Source organism: Thamnophis sirtalis, unplaced genomic scaffold (genome assembly GCF_051295495.1).
Source record: "Thamnophis sirtalis isolate CommonGarterSnake01/CBP01778 unplaced genomic scaffold, rThaSir2_p1.2 scaffold_4, whole genome shotgun sequence".
Classification (NCBI taxonomy): domain Eukaryota; kingdom Metazoa; phylum Chordata; class Lepidosauria; order Squamata; family Natricidae; genus Thamnophis; species Thamnophis sirtalis.
The window spans coordinates 74,919,966-74,940,937 of NW_028261384.1; the positions used below are offsets into that span (position 1 = coordinate 74,919,966).

The 20,972-nt window shown below is 41.9% G+C and overlaps 1 protein-coding gene across 2 annotated transcripts in view; it reads right to left on the reverse strand.

Annotated features, from left to right (window-relative positions):
- Nucleotides 1–20,972, reverse strand: part of EGFR (epidermal growth factor receptor) — a 205,442-nt gene that overhangs the window by 145,358 nt on the left and 39,112 nt on the right. The gene's annotated exons all lie outside the window — the stretch shown is intronic.

Consider the following 20,972-nt stretch of genomic DNA (forward strand, 5'->3'; position numbering starts at 1 on the left):
ACATTCCTGGTCCAATATAACCAGACTCTGCCACTTGTCCTGACTTGTGATGCTTCTCTTTTTGGTGTCGGAGTGGTCCTCAGCCATCACATGCCCAATGGGACCGAAGCTCCCATTGCATATTACTCGAGGACCCCGTTAGCTTCCGAGTGCAACTACAGCCAACTGGACTGTGAGGCTCTGGCTGTGGTAGCTGGGGTCAAGAGATTTCACGAATACCTGTATGGCTGTGATTTTGAAATCATTATGTATCATAAACCTCTATTTTGGCTCCTGGCTGGGGACCAACCAATATCACATCATTGTCACCATGAATGACACGCTGGACTATTTTCCTTGCGGCCTACAGCTACCACCTAGTTTACTAGCTGGCGAAGACTCTGGGCCATGCTGACGCCCTCAGCAGGTGCCTGCTACCTGAACATTTGGATGATCTGACTCCTGACACCTTCAGTGGTTTTGCTCACTGACTGCCTTGAGGCCGGCTCGGTGTCATCCAGACAGGTCGCCCACTACTCAGCTAGAGACAAGACCATTTCTCAAGTTCTCAACTGGGTGTGGAGGGGGTGGCCCAAAGGGCTGGTTGGGTCTGAATTCAAATCGTTTGTAAATAAGAAAGATGAATTATCTGTTTTGCGGGATTGTCTTCTGTGGGGGACTGAGTAATTATTCCACCCAAACTGCGAGTTGCAGTATTAGTATTAGTTGCAGTATATAACATAATGACAATAAAGACTATACTAGAGGTCTTGAATGTAGGGCATCCAGGAATTGTCTGGATGAAATCTTTGGCAAGGAGTTATGTGTGGTGGCCTAAAATGGATGGGGAGATAGAAAAGTGGGTGGCTACCTGCATACCATGCCAGGAGTCCAGACCAGCTCCCCCAGAGGCACCCACTAAGGAATGGGAATAGCCTCAGGCACTCTGGTCTAGGGTACACATTGACTTTGCCACCCTGGTTCATGTCCAGGTCTTTATGGTAGTCGTGGATGTCTACTCAAAGTGGCTAGAGATAGACCTCATGACCGCCACCATGGCAGAGGTGGTCATCAAGGCACTATGGAGACTTTTCTCCACTCACAGCCTGCCTGACATCCTAGTCTCAGACATGGGCCCCAATTCATGGCCATGCAATTTGAAACTTATTTAGATATCAGGGAATCAGACATGCCCTGGTCGCTCCCTTCCATCCATCCAGTAATGGACAGGAGGAGAGAATGGTGCAATCTGAAAATGAAGCCCTATCCAGGATGGGGCTGGGAGATTGGCAAACATGGGTAAACCAATTCCTCCTTTACTAGCACATCACTCCAAGTGCAACCACTGGCAGAAGTCTTGCTGAGCTTCTGATGGGTCGCCGGCTAAGATCGTCCTTAGACCGGCTGCACCCAAATTACTCTGCCAAATCATCTTCAGATTCAACTGGCAAACTTAGACATTTTAGCGTAGGGGATCAAGTTTATGCCCACAACTATGCTGGAAGGGGGGGGGGTTCTCTGGGTTCCTGCCACTGTTACAGGAATCACCGAACCTCGCTCTTACCATTTGGTGCTCAAGAACGGAAGAATTTGGAGGCGGCACATTGACCAACTCTGAGGCCGCCTCTCCCAGTCAAATCTTAGGCAACCAGGGGTAACTCCTACATGAATTAACCAAAGCCCTAGCCAAAAGGAGCATGAATTCCTTCCTTCCACAGACAACTCAATCCCGAAGGTACCGGGTTACTTATCTGGTAAAGTTGCAGGGCCGCAGTGAGTTCTGAGCGAACCAGGTCTAGAAACTCCAGCCACGTCCTGTGAAAAGTTCCAGGAGCTTCCACCAGGCAAAGCTAGAGAGGCAACAGGTCTGTCTGACCTGACCGAAGTTCCAGCACTTACTGAACTGTGCAGGTCAGAAAGAGTTACTAGAAAACTCACCTACCTGCGTGAGTACATAACCAGCTGGATCAGTCCAACTAAGAGGGGAGAGGTGTTTCATACTAAGACAGTATGGTAGTTTCCACCAAAGTCCTCTGATCTAGTGGGAAAATACTCAAAGATGATTGGTTAAGATGTCTGACAGCTCTCTATAAAAGGGCTGCTGCCAGACAGAGTCTTTGCTGGATTGTACATAGTTGTCACTTAATAAAGAGCTGTTGTTACTGCAAGCCTGAGTCTGCATCTTCCATTCACCCAATCTAACAAAGATAATGATATGAAACTACTTAAGCAAATAAAATTAGATTTGGAATAATGGAAAAACTTACACGTATCAATATTGGGAAGCATTGCCATGGTAAAAATGTATATCTTACCAAAACTGCTTTTCATGTTCCAAACCATACCCATAAAAATTGAAAGGAAATTTTTTGATGACTTAAATAAACTAACTTTGAAATTTATATGGCAAGGAAAATAGCAGGAATAAAATGGAAAATGCTACAAGAATCCAAAGAAAATGGAGGATTTGGACTACCAAATTAGTTCTTATACTACCAGGCTTCTGTGATAACATAGTTAAAAGAATGGCTAATCCTTAGTCACAAGAGATTGTTATGCTTAGAAGTTCTCATCAATATTTTTATGTCTCCCAGCATAATTATTATTTCACAGTCATTAAGAATGTATTTTCTTTTATTATCACCATTCATTATACCATAATTCCATATACAGCATAGGCTTAGCAATCAAACAAAACTTACACCTTCTTCTCCTGTGTCAGTGAAATGGGGAATATTTGAAACAAGGGTAAAATTTGGGCTCCTTAATTTTCCCTTTGTATGGACTGTGAATCTTATCATGCTTAGTGGACTTGACAATATTTTTATTTATTTGATTTTTATCCTATCTTTATTGTTTTTAAAATAGCTCAAGGAAGTGAAAACACATAATACTCTTTCCTCCTCCTGTTTTCCTCTCAATAACGACTCTGTGAGGTGAGTTGGGCTGAGAAAGAATAATTTCATGCCTAAACTTCATGCCTAAGGTGTGATAAAACTTATTTGCTTTTTAAAAATTCCTTTTCCTCATTTATGGTCCAACAAAGTTGTTTGGTCTATAACTAGTTTACATGTAAAATTTAAGAGACAAAACTGAGAGAAAAAAGTAACACATTCCTAATCCAGGCATTTTAAAACATGACTCAATGTATCCAGCATCTATTTCTAGTAACTTGAAAACAAAATGTATATGAAATGGAAGAAAGTTCAGGCTAGTTCATCTGCATGTCTTTTCTGCATGAAATGATGGAAGTTATTATTAAAGAAATAATAAAATAAACAATGATATATAGAAGTTTTAATTGCAAAGATATATCTTCTCTCAAAAGGCTCTTTTAAAGCTAATATATCAACAATCATGATGCAATAGCTTGGACCTTTAGAAGGCTTTTGACAAATCCTTCATCAGCAACTATAGGATAAGGAAACAGATATTCTTAAAGATTTTAAATGATTAAAAATAGGAAGTAGACAGCAGGGAACAATACTGATTTTCTCACTGTGTACAGGGTTTATAGTTGCGATCGATGCTATTATGCTTGTTAACTGAACCTAAAAGCTGTGGTGGATCAGTCTGGAGATAAGGTTTGCTCTTGATAATCCTTCAGAATATAAAATCAAAATTCTGAAGAGTTCAGAAAGGTTTGAATTGAAAAATATGAATGGCATTTAAATTGTAAATGTATACAATCTATAGTGAAATCATATTGTCTACAATTTAGTTATCCCACCTTACAAGGTATATTTTATTGTAGATGTGGAAATGGTGGAGAAAAGGGCAAAGTATTAGAAAACTAATAAGGTTCCCCTACAAAAATGACAATAGCATTTGGGATACTTTAATTATTTTTCCTTATAGTAAACATTAAATTACAAATTTTTCTGCTATTAGATGTGATAATAGCTAATAATTCAAGAGCTTTAGAGGCTAGATAATTAAGCTATCAATTGCCAGTAGTCTTGTAGTAGACAAATTCTTGAACTGTAGCATTTGAAGTGGAATAAGCTGACGTTAACAGTATCACTGCATTTATTTTATTAATTATTAATAAAACTTTAAAAAGCAATAAAATTACAAAAAATAAATTATGGTATAAAATAAAGGTGTTTGTGTGTATATGTATATAATTCAAACTTCTGTGGCAATTATCAACATTTGTGCTAAACATCAACTGTGAGTATAATGGTGTTGTGGCCCAACAGCGGCCAGCTGAGCTGTTGGTGGAATCTGACAATGATGAACACTATGGGACTGCCCTGGAGGCTGAGGAAGACTCCGGGGGATGTTCGGAGTCAGAGCAGGGACTAGAGAGGCCTGTTGGCCACCAGATGGCGTCTGAGTCAGGGAGCAGTGAGGAAGAACAGAGGGAGGCTGTCCCTGACATACGTATGCGTAGGGCTGAGAGGAGGAGGGAGCAGCTTTGGAAAAAGGCTCACAAAAGGAAATAGGAACAGGTGGCTACTGATTGGCCCCTCCCAGAGAGCTTATAGGTGGGGCGATGGGAGGGGAATTTTGCAGGAAACAACAGTTTACTAATCCAGGTGTGGTAAAAGATTGGGAGAATTTTGTGAGTTCAAGCCTTGTTTTTATAGAGATAATTTTCTGGGCTCCTAGCCAAGGGGTTGCTTATCTCCTTCCTTAGTTGTGGCAGACAGCCAAGTCTGCGTCAGTATGTATTAGAGGCTTGGAACAGAACAATTTGTTTCCTGCCTTTTAAAACAGATTTACATATAATCTACAATGAAGCAGCTTCATGCTGAAAATGCACAGCTCACGCAACAGGTAGTTGTGCTGGCTGCCCAGGTGGCTCAGCTCCAAGTTCACACTGCTCCACCATCGCCTCGGAGGAAATGCCCAGTTGCAGTGCCTGATAAATTTGATGGCAACCAAGCCATGTTTCTGGCTTTTTTGGGACAATGCCAGCTGTTTATCAGTTTGAGAGCAGAGGATTTCCCCACTGACTGAGATAAAGTGGGGTTTATGATTAGCCTTCTCTCCAGCTCCGCAGCTCATTGGGCTACCCCACTGCTGCTCCAGGCTAGCCAGGTGTAGTGAAAAATTGGGAAAATTTCATGAGTTCGAACCTTGTTTTCATAGAGATAATTTTCTGGGCTCCTAGCCAAGGGGTTACTTATCTCCCTCCTTAGTTGTGGCAGATAGCCAAGTCTGCGTCAGTGTATATTAGAGGCTTGGGACAGAACAGATGGATACAATAAATGAAAGTACAAAATCAAACAACCTAGAACGGGTTCGATCTCAAGGTCTGGGGACCGGATGCAGCCTGTGGGGTGCTTAAATTTGGCCTGTGGTACCACCCTGGAAACAAGAAAGGACTGTCCTACAATGTCTCTGCCAGCAAAAACAGAGCTTGAGAGGGCCGCCTGACCTCTGTTTCCACTGGCAGAGTGTTGCAGGAGGCTGTTGCAGCAAAAAATGGAGCTTAGGAGCTCGTTTTCTCTGGCAGAGTGCCACCACAAGTGCCCCTGACATGAGTGACATCGAGCTGGCCTCACCCACTCCATAACCCTTGACGTCAAACACAACTCTGATGCAGCCCTCAATGAAATTGAGTTTGACACCCCTGACCTAGAAAGATTTGTCAGAGTCCTAGGGAAATAAAAGCAGCAATAGATAGTCATTGTGCTCTCTTTTCAACTTAGTTATTTAAAAAGAACTCTTATAGAGGTCTCCCTAGAGTCCCTAGGGAGTGGGCGGCATACAAATCTTATTAAAGTTGCAAAGTTGCAAAGTAATAAATTTGGATTCGATAGTTTGAAGAATACTAAACTTTGTAAATATGCAAATTGGAATATTATAAAAAATGAAATATGACCTTATCAAGAAAAACCTCAGAAAAAATATAATGTTCCCACTTTGAACAGAAAACTCTTAATAGACCTGTGGTGTTATACTGGGGTCACTCTTGCCAGGTAATAAAGAAGCCCAGAACTGCACTCAAGATATTTATGTATTTAATAGAGCTCTACTCTATTGGAATCTCATATTCTATTATTTATGAATCATACTGTTGGTTTGTGAAAAAATAGAATTTAGTTTTTTGATAATTTACTACAAGTTGTTCTCTTAGACAAAAGGAAATCAATAACTTCAATGCCCTTCTCATTTCCACTAGAGGAAGAGACAAAATTTTAATATTGTCTGCCTATAGCGAAAATGGAATTGTACCGGATTTTGCTAACATTGGACAATGATGATGATGAAAGAGTCCGAATTATTAAACTGATACAGAAACTAAAAAGGAGGCTATAATACTTTGTCATACCAGTCTTTTGGTTGAAATACTAATAGAAAAGCCTTAAAAATTGTATTTTCCAGTTATTTGAGATTGGAACATTGCCCTACAGAGATCAAGCACAATATGCAAAGTATATATGCTATATTTTCAATATTACAATATTGATAGATAAAAAAGACAATGTTTGATTCACATATTTTGTGATGAGTAACATACTCTAAATATAAGTAACAGCATTAAAATATTTATATCATTTTCAAAGGTTTTTCAAATTTAAAAAAATCTGTGCTCAATTTAATTATCTCTCCAAGTACTTATGTTATTATATTAACAATATAAATATAATAATTTCTCCATTTTAGAATTTATGATTAATCCTTTTTTCATCTTTAGCAATGCTTGAAAAATGAATATGCAATCATGTTAAAATTACTAAGTATTACTAATATTACTAAATTTTCAATTTTAAACAGGAAACCATTTATGTTTTGAGAGGTTAAATGCTTCAGTTTTCTCTCTTTTGCCCCTAAACCCATGATGGTGAACTAATGGCATGCATGCCAGCGGTGGCACGCAGAGCCTTCTCTGCTAGCACGTGTGCCGTCACCCCAGATCAGATCTCCATGGCATTTCTTTTGTGAGCTTCTGTTTCCCTGCAAACAACGAAACAGATGCTCACGAAAGAAAAAGATCTTACTTCTTGTCGCGCTGCTGGTATTGATCTGCCCTGCTTCCCACTGGCCAGCTGGTCTTCAGGTCTCTGCTGCACATATGTGCAGGTCCACACATTCATGCACATATGCACATGTGCACATTCATGTATGTCTGCACATGCGGGCACACATTCACACACATACACGTTCACATGTGCGGGCGCACACACACACAACACACAACTCTTTTAGTTTGGGCATGTGCACACAGTTTGGGACTTGGTGTCTAAAAGGTTCGCCATCACTGGCCTAAACTAACCAACAGTAGCATTTGAGGCTATATTTATAAGAAGGCTTATTTTATATTACAGTAAATGATTCTAAAGGAACAATCATAGTTACTTCTTTTACTTCTTTTACTTCTTTGTCTCCACCTAGACATCAGAACATAATTAAACAAAACCAGATGGTTTGTTATTCATTTGCTAGCCAAGATTGGCTCAGAATTGTAATAACAATATTTACTCTTAAGTGGTACAGCTAAGCATAATTTGGCTAAAAGAAAAAATGATTGAACTGTTAGGACACCAGCTATATCCTTGTGTGACTTGAAATGCTGCAACTAAGTTTATTACTTAGTTGACATTTGAAATGAAGATTGTTGCTTCATTTATGCCAAATAATTCTAATTACAGGACAAAGCAAAGATATTTTAGTACCTCAATTTTTGAAGGAATCACAGAAACTACAAGTAAATATAAAACACTGATGTTTATGTGTTTATAAAAGAATCCAATATTTGACAGAAAGGTGAGATGGTAATATATCTACTTTAACAGGCTGAGATATTTAGCCAAACAATAAAATCACGAAGAAAAAAAAATCAACATAGGCAGAGAGGTTTGCACTTGTTTGGACACATGTCTGCAATTTTCAGAAGCAACTTGCTATTGCCTTCTCTTCTTAGGAATGAGTGATCATTCCCAAGATCACCCTAATGGCTTTGTGCCTAAAATAGAATTCACTGACGTCTTACTCAATATACTAACTGGGTCTCATTAATAGAGGTAAATTATCAAAAAGCTGACAGGTAAAGCTGTAAAGAAATGGGAACATAGAAATAGATGGAACCTGTAAAGTCATGAAACATGGAAGAAGTTAGTTACAGAATATTGAAGAAGACACTGAGAAGTTGATTGTGTTAGTGTAAAAATGTATAATGTCTTTTGTGAAAAATAAAATATAGAAAGAGTACAGTAGAACTATAGTTGTAGTGTAGATTGGTGATACAAGACGGAGAGGGCCAAAGAAAATGGTGACTGACACAAGAGTTACAGTAGCTCTGTCCTATTGAAATAAAGCTAAGGCTGCAGATCTGAACCTATATTACATCTTAGAGAGCTATTGATTTTATTCATTAGTCCATTTATATCTCACAATTCTTTCAAATAGTACATAAAAGTGAAACAGTTACAAACTATTTTCGCCTATTTTATTTTTATAAAAATAGTGAAGTAGATAGTTGAACAACAGTAAATGTGTTTGCTTTTATTTTAGTTTATTAAACAAAATATATAATACACAATGGTTTACAAAGGCATATCTCCATTCATATGTAGTGTTATAAAAAATGAAAACAAAATACATATAGTGCAATGATTGGACCCAGGCAGTTTCAGTCTGAAGGCCACCCAAATGCCTATATATTAATGAGCATTTCCTACTTTTGTAATGCACACTGCCTCTATACAGCATTGCTTCTAAATATCTAAATAGTTGTAACTATGCTCATTTTTTCTTCCATTCAACCCTGCCTGATTCATGGAGATTGACTGAACAAGTTTCTGCAGTTTTCTTGGCAAGATTTGAAGAAGTGGTTTGCCATTGTTTCTGTCCTAAGGCCAAGAGAAAGTGATTGGCTCAATATATTAACCAATACACCAAACTAATTTTCAACTGTATTTATACAAAACTACAAAGAGACACATATAAATGCCTACAAAATCTGTACTGTTCTCCAGTGTTAGTCTGCATCAGATACACCTATATAAAATGACACTATCAGTTGCATACAAGGAAAACCAGTACGAAATGTTTTACAGATGTCACCTAGCACCAACAAGGTTAGCTAAAAACTCAGCAAATACCTCCCAAAAATGTTGGAAATGTGAAACAATACACGGAACATATTACCATTTGAACAGATCAGAGCCCCAGCGCCGCTTGTAGATAGCCAAAAGAGAGAAGGGGGGCAGGGGCCAGTGGGCACCCCCTTAGCTGGCCCTCTGCCGCCCAGCGGTCCCTGGTGTAACATGGCTGCGCGGCCTGCAGCTAGGCCCAAACGGCATGAAAATGCACCTAAAATGGCCACCACATAGTGAGGGGAACTAGGAGGCCATGCGGTGATCGCCTTAGCCGTCGGACGATCGCACGCGCCTCCGCGGCAGAGCTAACTCTCAAGGGGCAGAAAAGGCGAAAAAACTCGCTAGAAAACAAGAACAGGGACCAAGGGGGGAACGCTGGCTTGCTGAAGCCTCTCTGCCGCCTTGCCGTGCCGTTTTAAAAGCGCGGCAAGCCTCCAAGACCAGGCTGAGAAGATCAGGAAAGGAGGCCCTTCCCCCAGCAGCACGCTTACCTCCTCGCCGCCTGGAGGCTTGTAGAGAATAGAACTGTTAGTCAGATGTGTAGAAGAGGCAAAGATTGCCTGAGGGGAAAGATTCTCAGAGAGGAAAAGTCAGGAAGAAAAAAGAGAGTCCAAGCCAAAGGATTATTTCAGCTGGAGCTCCCAAAAAAGATTCCAAATGGGCCAAACTGAGGAAAATTTCTGGGGATTAGGCACGCCTAGAGGCGTGGCCAAGGAAAAGTCTTCCTCAGTTTCCAGGGCAACCAGATTGAAATAACCCACTGCTTGGACTCTCCAAGCAGTGCACAGGAGAAGGCTAAATTTTTTTGGAAAAGGATCAAAAATTGGCTAGAGGCAATAACAAAGGTCAAAATAGATTGGAAACCCGAAGTTTTTTTTACTAGGAATAATGACTGCAAAATATAAAAAGGAAATCCAGTATTTAATTTTACATATAATTACGGTGGCAAAGATTGCCTTCACTCAAAAATGGAAAAACAAATTAATTCCAAGCGAACATAAAATAATAAGAAAGGTTATGGATTGTACCAAAATGGATAAATTAACAAAAGAAATCCAGGGAAAAGAAGAAACAGAATACTATCAGATATGGGATAAATGGTATAGGTCAGGGGACAGTAAACGTAAACACCCAAAGAACCGTTTGGACCCGTTTCCCACGGGGAAAAAAATGCTGGGAGCCACAAAGGTCCTAACCAGAAGCCCTCTGTTCAATTCTGGAGCTGACCGGAAGTTCAGTTCCCTCACCACAGAGTCTCCTAGTGCGGTGCACTTTTTCCTCTATCTGTCATAACCGAAAGCCCTATCAATTGTGGAGACAACTGGAAAATCCTCCGTGTATTGTGCTTCTCTTCCCCCAACCCCTCACCGGAAGCTCTTCTCAAAATTGTGGCACAGACTGGTGATGGAACCACAGCAGAGGGAGGAAAGAGCCACACGTGGCTCCAGAGCTGCAGTTTGTTGACCCTGGTATACAGTAGGTGGATGGAGGAAAGAATCAAGGATCAATGAAGGAAGCCAATAAAGCCCAAAAATAGTAGTTAAGGAAAATTAACACATATATATATATGCATCCAAGAGGTTTAAATTTACTAGAAATGATCAGCCAATATAGCAGACAGATGAGTAAAATAAGAGGGTTACGAATGGTGAAATGCAAATGAAATATACTAGAAGGGGAAATAATATAAGGAGGACGGTATCGGTTGGTAATTGCTATTAGAAAGAACAGACAGATCCTGTTCATATTGCATTGTGTAAATGTGGTGTTCATCTAAGTTTTGTGTGTGTATTTTGCATGTTTGTAAATTAAAAAAAATTAAAAAAAGAAATCATAAATGAACTGAAATGTGTCTGACTTTTTTTTTAAAAAAAAGTTGCAATCCTGCATTATGACTATTTAGCCATTTTCACATGTTAGCACAAATTCTTCATTAGCTTCAACATATTAAAAAGCAGCAACGTATACTGAACATGAAGCAGAAGCAAGATGCAAGTTCAATTTCTTCCTATAGTTACATACAATAAAAGCCTGAACTTGAGCTTCATCTTGGCCTATAATTTAATTTGTCATTCAAAGGCCTCTATAAATGTACTTTTGGCTTTCGGAAATAAAGAAAAGAAAAAAGAAATAAGCACTCTCCAAAATGTAGTGAATGGAAAATGTACAACCCAGCCAAATTCCTGGTTTGCTCAATACTTATCCTTGCTGTTAATCCTTCCAATTCGTTAAACTCCATTCTTGTTTCCTGCTCTCCTTCTCTTGTTTTTTGGCACAGATTTTACCTGCCCTACGCAACTTGAATGGCATGTTTAAACTTTTCAATCAGGTTGCCATGGAACTATGAAAAACTTTGCAGTTCTTGAGAATTAAACAGATATTCTTGGATGTGTCATTTTAATAAAAATATTGTTCTCATCTCAAAGCCTGTCACATACTGCAATGAATGTGATTTTTTTTCAAAAGGAGGATAGATTAACATTTACTGATTTTAATTTATTAATTATTACACAATAGGCACCACAATTGAGCCTTTAGTTCTTTCATCCTCAATAAATTAGTTAAAATTCATAAGAGGGGAGGGGGATCAACAAAAGAATTCATCATGGATTTTTATCCTAGCTTTTCTTGGAAATACTAATTTTTATTTTAACAGAAAATTAGCAATTACCTGTTAGCTTAATATTATTAAACAATAACACGATAAATAATATTAAACAATAGTATTATTTATTGTGTCATTCTGATGGTTTTAGTAAATCATATAGTAGTAAGATATAATTTTGCCATCTGGATTTAAAAGATAAAGTATACTTTTGTCCCTTTTTGTCTTGCTTCATTTGCTATCATTGAGTGCAAATTCTAGCATGTTTAAATATGATTAACACAAATATGGTGGTATTTTATCTCTACCCTGTTTAAATGTTTAAAAGAAAAATATGCATATTTAAATAAAAGGAACAAGTCTTAAGTGATAAGAGCTATATAAAATAAACATATAGTACAAAATATTCTGCAGGGGAATTCTACTGTTCTGCTATCTGATTCCCTTCCTAAACTATTTGATCTGGCAGAGAGTCTTCTGGCAGTGACCACTCTAGAAGTGTGCTTCCCACTCTATGATTGTGGCCTGGCTGCTGGAACACTCTCTGTCCCAGCTCCCAGAAGACTCAGCAGCAGACGTCTGGGATTTGGAAGCCACAGAAGAAGCCATCCTAAGTGCTGGAATGGTGGTGGTGGCAGTGGCGGTGACCCTGGACCTGCTGGGAGGGCTGGCCTAGGTCATGGTGAGGCTGGGAGGCACATGGGCAGGGAGGTGAAACAAACCGCTCGCACGGCTTAGTGCCTTTGGGATATGGTGAGTGGCGCTCTCCCCAGCTGGAGAGCAGGATTGTGTAAGTGCCTGTTCCCCCTGGCTCCCGCAGCTTGGCACATTGGAGATATGCTGGGTCGGTGAGTGGCGTGCTTTCTGGTTTGAGAGGGAAGTTGCTGGGTGGTTGCCGTCTTGTGAGTGGGCTCCCGAAGAGTCTGGCGCGGGGATAGGAGGACGTGGGCAGATCCTCAGGGGTGAATGGCTGTATTGTGCTGACTCAGCAGGGCAACACAGCAATCATGAGGTGACCATGCACCACTAAAACAATAACCCCCCCCCTCTATAATAAGACCAAGGCCATATTTCGGGAGTCAAAAGAAAATAAGACTCAGTCTTATTTTAAGACTGAGGTTAAAGGTGATCAAATATTTGAGCTAGTTCTTTTTCGTCAGAACAAATGGATCTTGGTCTTAATAGGAAAGGCATTTTCATCTGCCCTTAGTTATGATCTGATCACTTTCTGGTCCCAATAAAACTGATACTCACCCACATCTTCCATGGTAAAAAAGAACTAACTAATATGGTCTGCCTCAGGACCTTTATGGATCTGGATAGTTTCCTGCAGATACTTGTGGAAACTTATTTTTCACTGGTTTTGCAAGTATTCTGTTGAGTCTTGGTTGCCCTAATAACAGCATGTTGGATATGTGTTTGACAAGATAGTAGCTTGAATAGCCTTTCACTGTCAGATATACCCAATTAGTTCCTTGCAAAGGCTTCAAGGAAAGGAATCAACAAGAGAAACATCTGGAGTGCTGATGAGGATGAATAATGAAATTGACCAAAATCAGTAGGAGTTCAAGTTCAAGGTGCTAAAGCAATAAAGAAAGAGAAGCATTGTTATTTATCCTCTTCTACTTTGTTGGTGGGCTGTCATGCTCTTTAGTATAGACAATTCTTGTTTAGAACAGATAGATATTTCACTGGCTGTTGTGACCAATTAGCCTAGTCCTAGTCTTCAAAAGCAAAGTACAATGAGGTATCCAGATCCCACATTGTCATGTTGTCTGGATTCTTGGCCTCTGGTCTATAAACTGAATCAGGTCTTCCAATGTTTATTCTCAGCCATCTCTATGCTTTATATTTCAAATGCTAGGTCTTTGGAGGTCCAGAAAAGCATGACAAATGGATCAGGAGGTGGTCAATCCCTTACTTTGAGATACAGCTGCAGTGCAGGCAGTGCAGGCTTTGACAAAGCTGGTTGTGTCTTAATTAAGAGAGTTTGCCTGGATCTGTCTGTATTTAACACGTATCAGCCAGACTAACCTATCATTTCTAGATTACTATGATCAATATACAATTGAAGAGTATCCAAAAGGAAGTAGATTATATGGACTATTTTCAGTCTGGATATAGCATAGTCATTTATAGCTCCTGTGGATAATTCACTCTGTCTGTCTGTCTGTTTATCTGTCTGTCTGTCTATCTGTCTGTGTGCAGGCACACTTCTTTTCTGACCCCTTAGATCTCTGAGCAGTCAATTGCAAGGATTGGAAGTACTTTTACAATAATTCTGTTTCTTTCTTAATGGGCAATCCCAGTTGACTCAAGATATAGTAGTGGGGAGATATCAACCAGCTTACTTGTAGGTATTCAACATTTTCTTCCCTATTATTATTATAAGTATAGATGGAACATTGTTGTTTTTGTGTATGGTAGCAATATATTTATGACAGCCATCTATACATTGTTATCCGAGCTGTAAATGAAATCCAGTTTCTGGACTCTGTGTGCCTTTGGATAGGATGATCAAACCCTAGCAGAGCTGTTGCTCTCTGAATTAGGTGCATTGTGTCTAGGGGGACTCAGCTATCTCTCTGTGAGAAGAACATTTGCCAAGCACCAGGTGCTGTCCTGTTTACAGTAAAACAATCCTTACTCATAAGTGATTCCATCATCATCACTTGTCTAGATCATTGACAATGAACCAGAGGTGGGTTCCTACCAATTCGCACCTATTCGGTAGAACCGGTTCATCAAATCTACCGAACTGGTTAGAAGAGGTTCCACCAGTGGACCCGGAAAGCAGGCCACACCTACAGAAGAGGTTCCAAAAATTTTTGAAACCCACCACTGGTCCTTGGATATGATTATTCTACACTATCATGCTCATATTTATAAAACTCAGTGCCTCTGTGAAAGGTAAGGATGACTACTGTGTTTGTGGTGCAATCAGAACATTGGGTGTGTTGAAGTTGTTTTAACGCAAACCAAAGATGCCTTTTAAAAAACAAGTTTACATCATATTCTTATGCATGCCAGTGCTGTGTGGGAGGTAATTTATGGTGGTTCTTACAAGTGTCGTTGGCGTCTTCATATCCGGTCACATAGGTGGCAAGCCACTCCCACAAAGGAGGCCACACCCACAGAGTAGGTTCAAACAATTTTTGAAACCCACCACCGCAATGAACCAAGGTAGATTTCTAGTTCATCTATTTATGTGGGTCTGCATATACTTTAAAACAGTTTACCATCAACATTTTTATTTCCCCCATTCTTTTGGCTTTCTGCAAGTTATTAAAAACATTTTTCCCCAGAAAGGTTTTTGAGATAAGCTGGCAGAAGCAAAATAACTGATTATTGGGTGATTATTTATTTTATAGTTTGTTTCTTATATACTTTTATCATTGATGTTTTTTAGATATATTAGATTATTTCATCTAATATATGTACATTTCTTTTGATTGTGGTGGAATACAAATCTATTATCAATTAGTCATATTGTACCACTATATTTCCAAGAAATATTTTTATGAAAATGATGATAAAGTTTCTCTGTTAAAGGTCTGAAGAAATTTACATTTTAAATGTTAAATCATATGCATGTTACATATTTTATTTACTCCTATGTAGTTTATAATATATATGGCAACAGTTTAAACCCAGCAGGTGACAAATTAGATCATCCACCCTGCAATGAGCTTTTCACTTCATTTCATGTAATCCTTTGTTTATGAAAGCCGAATACCCGAATTACAGCTGATGTCACAAAAAGATGTAGAAAATCTGGTTACATTTCCACTCTTGTGTTTGTGCAATCTGTTACTGAAAATATAACGAGGTCAGGAATCTATTGATGAAATAGTTCTAAAATGTGGATGAAGAAAGAAGTGTAAGCTATATTGTTCTTTTCTAGGACAGATCTATTTATAATGTTTGGGGGGGGGCACAAAGAATTCTGGTCTGTTCCTGCATTTATACATTCATTCATTTATATATAAATCAAATTTACAGGCCAAAATAATTCTGGCAGCACAGGAAAAATCCAATGCAACCAAAAATAAACTTACAAAAAAGTCAGCATCAGGAAAATAACCCAGGGCCTAAAATATCTAATATATACTACTGATAATATTCCCATAATGGCACATATTTTTAAACCCAAGTTTTGTGAAAGTCTGGATTAATTCTGCTATAACTGCATACTGCTGCAAATTTAGATCTCCACTATATGGGGCAGAGAAGTGAACAAAGGGTTTTCTTCTATGAAAATGGAAAAACTGGAAAATGATGCAATGGAAAATGGAGAAACGAAGAAAGATTAACTGATCTTTCACCAATAATCAGAGTGATTTCTAGGGTGTCACTTGTTACAGTTCCTGTGCTAATTATTCTCTTTGGTATAACTTTTAATTTTTATTTAGGTGAAGTTTATGCCATCTATTTTTAAAATCATTTTTGTCTCTGGCTTCTATCCTGCTCTTTAAGCAAAAATAATACTCTCATAAAAATTTTAAACTGCAGAGTGAGAGGAGGAATAATAATTTGTACCATTACAAACTTTTCAGAACAGTTTATGAAAAAATATTAATTCCAAAACTTCAAAGTATTCCAGATGAAATTAAGTTTAGGCTCTATTGGAAAGAAAATGCTTTATAGAGAATAAAACAGCCATAGACATCTGTCTGAAAAGAAGTGTGTGTGTGGGGGGGGGGAGATGACAAAAGATGTATTATGACACCATGACATAAATTATGTGATTTATATAATTCTGCCCAGTATCACACCCCAGGAACAAAAAACTGATGTTGTGATACTGCAATACACTTTTCAACATTTTCTCCTCATTGTGGTTTGTACTGAAAAAACCACAATGTCACAGGCAGAATTTTCTTTACGTTCTCAGTTTTCCAATTTGCCCTTGAATGGTAATCTGTTAGAAATTATTACTGAAATGAATAAAATACAGTAATAATCTATACAGAAAGTATACACATATATGTGAAAACAGTAAAAAACAACTTTGTCACTGCAGCTAAATGATATTTGTGTCAGCATTGCCTAAATGAATGTCAACATATTGTTGATATTCATGATTTCAATAAATTAGATCTTCTATATAGAATAGAATGAGCTGGAAGTGACCTTGAAGTCTTTAGTCCAGCTCCCTACTCAAGCAGGAGAACTTATATCATTTTAGATAAGTGACTATCTAGACCAGTGATGGCTAACCTTTTTGTCGAGGCATGCCAAAAGGGGGGGACCAGGAGGGGCACAAACATGCATGCCCATAGCCATAATGAAATGCTCTCTACATGCGTGCACAAGCCACCACCACCACCCCGCACATGCACGCAGGCCTCACTGAAGCCTCCGGACTTCTGGGAGGTGTTTTGGGTTGTTTTTTGCCCTCCGCCGACTTCAGGGAAGCCTCTTGAAGCTTGGAGAAGGTGAAAAATGGCCCAACACACAAACTGGAAGTTCAGGAAGGGACTTCCAGGTTGCCCGTTGGGCTGTTTTTCTCCCTCTGGAGGCTTCAGGAGGCTTCCCTAAAGCCTCTGGAGGGCGAAAAACAGCCCAACGTACAACCCAGAAGTCTGTTCCCGAACTTCCGGTTTGCGCGTTGGGCAGTTTTTCTCCCTCCAGAGGCTTTAGGAACTTCCCTGAACTCTATAGAGGGCAAAAAACAGCCCAATGTGCAAACCGGAAGTTGTTCCTGAATGGCAGTTGGCAGTTGGCGGAATCCGGCAGGCAGGTGATATGGCTGCCGGATTCCGCCGCTCCGAATGCCTGAAGATGAGACGATACTAACTGCAGCGCCCAAGACCCCTAATATGGTAACCGGGGGGTTCTTTTTGGGCGCCAGCCTTCAGCCCTCCCAGGGAGGTGGTCGTTTGAGGAGGGGGTCGCCTCTCGGCGGCCCCAGGGACAGCTCTAGAACGACGATATCCTCCCTGGCTTGGTTCATTACATCGGCCCTTTTGAACAGCTGGGAGGCGGCGGTGACGGCTGGGTGCGAGAGGCGGAGGCTTTGGCACCGCTGTTCGGAAGGGTGCCGAACTCCCTTACTGACTAGACAACATTGTGGGGTCGGCTTATGCCCCGAAGAAGAGGTGGGAGATCCAGGAGAGATGTTTGGACTGGACTGGGACTGGGACCGGGAGGCAGAGGAACGGGTTTCCTGCTTCCGCGGCAGCTTTACTGATACCCCTCCCTGCATTTTGAAGCGGCGCTTTTCTTCGATCTTGCCGCTGCTCCAGCAGGTTTTGAAACGGCTTGTCCATCTGCCCTGGTGTAAAAGTAAAGCTTTAAGAACTCAACTACGGGCTCCCTGTGGCAGCAATTATCATCAGCTGCCACCATTGCGATTACCACTGCTTCGAGAGTGCTGCGTTGGCTGGGAACTCGGGCCCCCTCTAGTGGCCACGACTAGTACTTTTTCCGCAGACCATCAAGTATCATCATTATTGCCAGCCACTATTACATCAGAGAGGCAGTGTGTTGAGCACTTGGACTCCCTCCAGTGGCCATCACTAGTACTTTTCTCTGGACCATTATATTATATTTCTGGACCATATATACTATTACTGGACTCCTACCAGACTCTGCTAACACGAAGGCCAAACTTTTAAAGACCTTTCATATAAGCCTTCACCAATTCGCACAACCGCGCAATTTTTATTTGGTATGATGAGTGCATGAGGTTTGTCTGTGTTGAATGAATGAGCCCACTTTTACTGTTTATTACTATTGTATTCTTATATGTTTTTTTAAATATTACATGGGGGATTGTTAGGGTGGATATATGAGAATGTTTGACTCGGAGGGCCTGCTGGGGAAGGCGGGGGTCAGTGGGGTGGTTGGGGGGACTACTGCTACGGGAGTGGGTCGGAGCATTACGGTCATTACAGGGAGGGGCAGACATGGCGGGGACTTTAGGGCAGGCCATTACCGGGGAAGGAGGGTTCGCTATATTACAGAGATCCCTCCTTCCGGCCCTATGAGTCCCACTCCAAGGCCAGATGGCGTGAGTAGTCAGGACCCTGGTCTCAGGCTGCTGTTGCTAAATGCCAGGTCTGTTATTCACAAGGCTCCTCTCGTCCGGGACTTAATTTCTGACGAGAGGGCAGACCTGGCATGTATTACTGAAACCTGGCTGGGCACAGAAGGAGGAGTCCCCCTTGTAGAGATGTGCCCAGAAGGATTTCAGGTGCTTCATCAGCCGAGAGCCCAGGGAAGGGGTGGCGGTGTGGCTATTGTTATCCGGGAGTCTCTAGTACCTCGTAGGGTCCCTGCTCCGGAGCTTGTCGGGTGTGAGACTCTGCTGGTGAAGTTGGACCTCAAGGGTCAAGTGGGTCTGCTGCTAACGTACCTGCCTCCCAACTGCGTTGCAGCAGCCCTCCCCTTGCTCCTCGAGTCAGTAGCCGAGCTGGCAATTGAGTTCCCCAGGCTGATGGTTCTGGGGGACTTCAATTTGCCATCGCTCAGTGAACACTCTGATGGGGCGCAGGAGTTCATGGCTTCCATGACAGCCATGGGCTTGACCCAGGTAATTCGGGGCCCAACCCACTCAGCGGGTCACATGCTCGACCTCGTATTTCTCTCGGAGCAGTGGATTTGTGATCTTGGTCTGAGGGGAAATGACACCATACCCCTGTCGTGGTCAGACCACTGCCTACTGAGGCTTGACTTCCGGAGGCCAAACCCCCACTGTAGGGAGGAGGAACCGACCAGGTGGTTCCGCCCCAGGCGACTGATGGACCCCTTGAGGTTCCAGACGGAGCTTGGGGTTATTCCTGATACTCTCGCCCACAGTTCGGCGGAGACTCTGGCTGCTGCCTGGTATTCGGCGGCATCGGAGTCTCTTGACCGGATTGCGCCACTACGGCCCCTCCGGGTCAGTGGATCCCGGAGACCCCCTTGGTTCACCGAGGAGCTCCGGGAGAAGAAGCGCCGGAGGAGACACCTAGAGCACTTGTGGAGGTCCGATAAGTCCGAGTCGAACCGAGCACTATTAACAACCTGCACCAAGGATTACATCAGGGCACTTAGGGCAGCAAAAAGATCCCATATTGCCACCTTGGTTGCGTCCGCTGAGTCCCGCCCAGCCGCCCTGTTTAGGATAACCCGTTCCCTCCTAAATAGGAGGGATACGGGGGAACCCTTGCAGGGTAGAGCTGAGGATTATGCCCAATTCTTAGCGGACAAAGTTGCTCGGTTTCGGTTGGACTTGGACTCCACTGCAGCAGATCCAGCCGGGACACAAGACGCAAACCATCTCTGGGTTGAGTTTCAGGATGTTGCCTCTGGGGATGTGGACAAGGCCATTCGAGCTGTGAGTGCCTCCACCTGCATTCTGGACCCGTGTCCCTCCTGGCTGGTTGCCAACAGCAGTGAGGTGCCACGTGGCTGGATCCAGGCGGTCGTAACCGCCTCCCTTCGGGAGGGGCACTTCCCCGCCGCACTAAAAACGGCGGTGGTGAGACCCCTCCTGAAGAAACCATCCTTGGATCCAGCCATTTTAAATAACTACCGTCCTGTCTCCAACCTTCCCTTTGTGGGGAAGGTTGTTGAGAAGGTGGTGGCCTTCCAGCTCCAGCGGTCCTTGGAGGAAGTCAGTTATCTCGATCCTTTCCAGTCAGGCTTCAGACCTGGCTGCAGCACAGAAACCGCTTTGGTCGCATTGACCGATGATCTCTGGAGGGCCAGAGATGGAGGCCATGCGTCCATCCTGGTTCTCCTTGACCTCTCGGCGGCTTTCGATACCATCGACCATGGTATCCTTCTGCGACGACTGCGGGAGGTGGGGGTGGGAGGCACTGTTTTGCAGTGGTTCTCCTCCTACCTCTCGGACAGGTCGCAGTCGGTGTTGGTGGGGGGGCAGAGATCGTCCCTGAGGCCCCTAAAATATGGGGTGCCGCAGGGTTCGGTCTTATCCCCCCTACTATTTAACATATACATGAAACCGCTGGGCGAGATCATTCGGAGGCACGGGATAAAATACCATCAATATGCGGACGATACGCAATTGTATCTGTCCGCCCCGTGCCAACTCAATGAAGCGGTGGATGTGATGAACCAGGGTCTGGAGGCCGTTAGGAACTGGATGAGCGCTAACAAACTGGTACTCAACCCGGACAAGACCGAGTGGCTGTTGTGTTTCCCTCCCAACAATTTGGTTAATGTTCCATCTATCAGGCTGGGGGGTCAAATTTTATACCCCTCAGATAGGGTTCGTAACTTAGGAGTCCTCCTGGATCCACAGCTGACTCTCGATCATCACCTGTCGGCTGTGACCAGGGGGGCATTTGCCCAGGTTCGCCTGGTCCGCCAGTTACGACCCTACC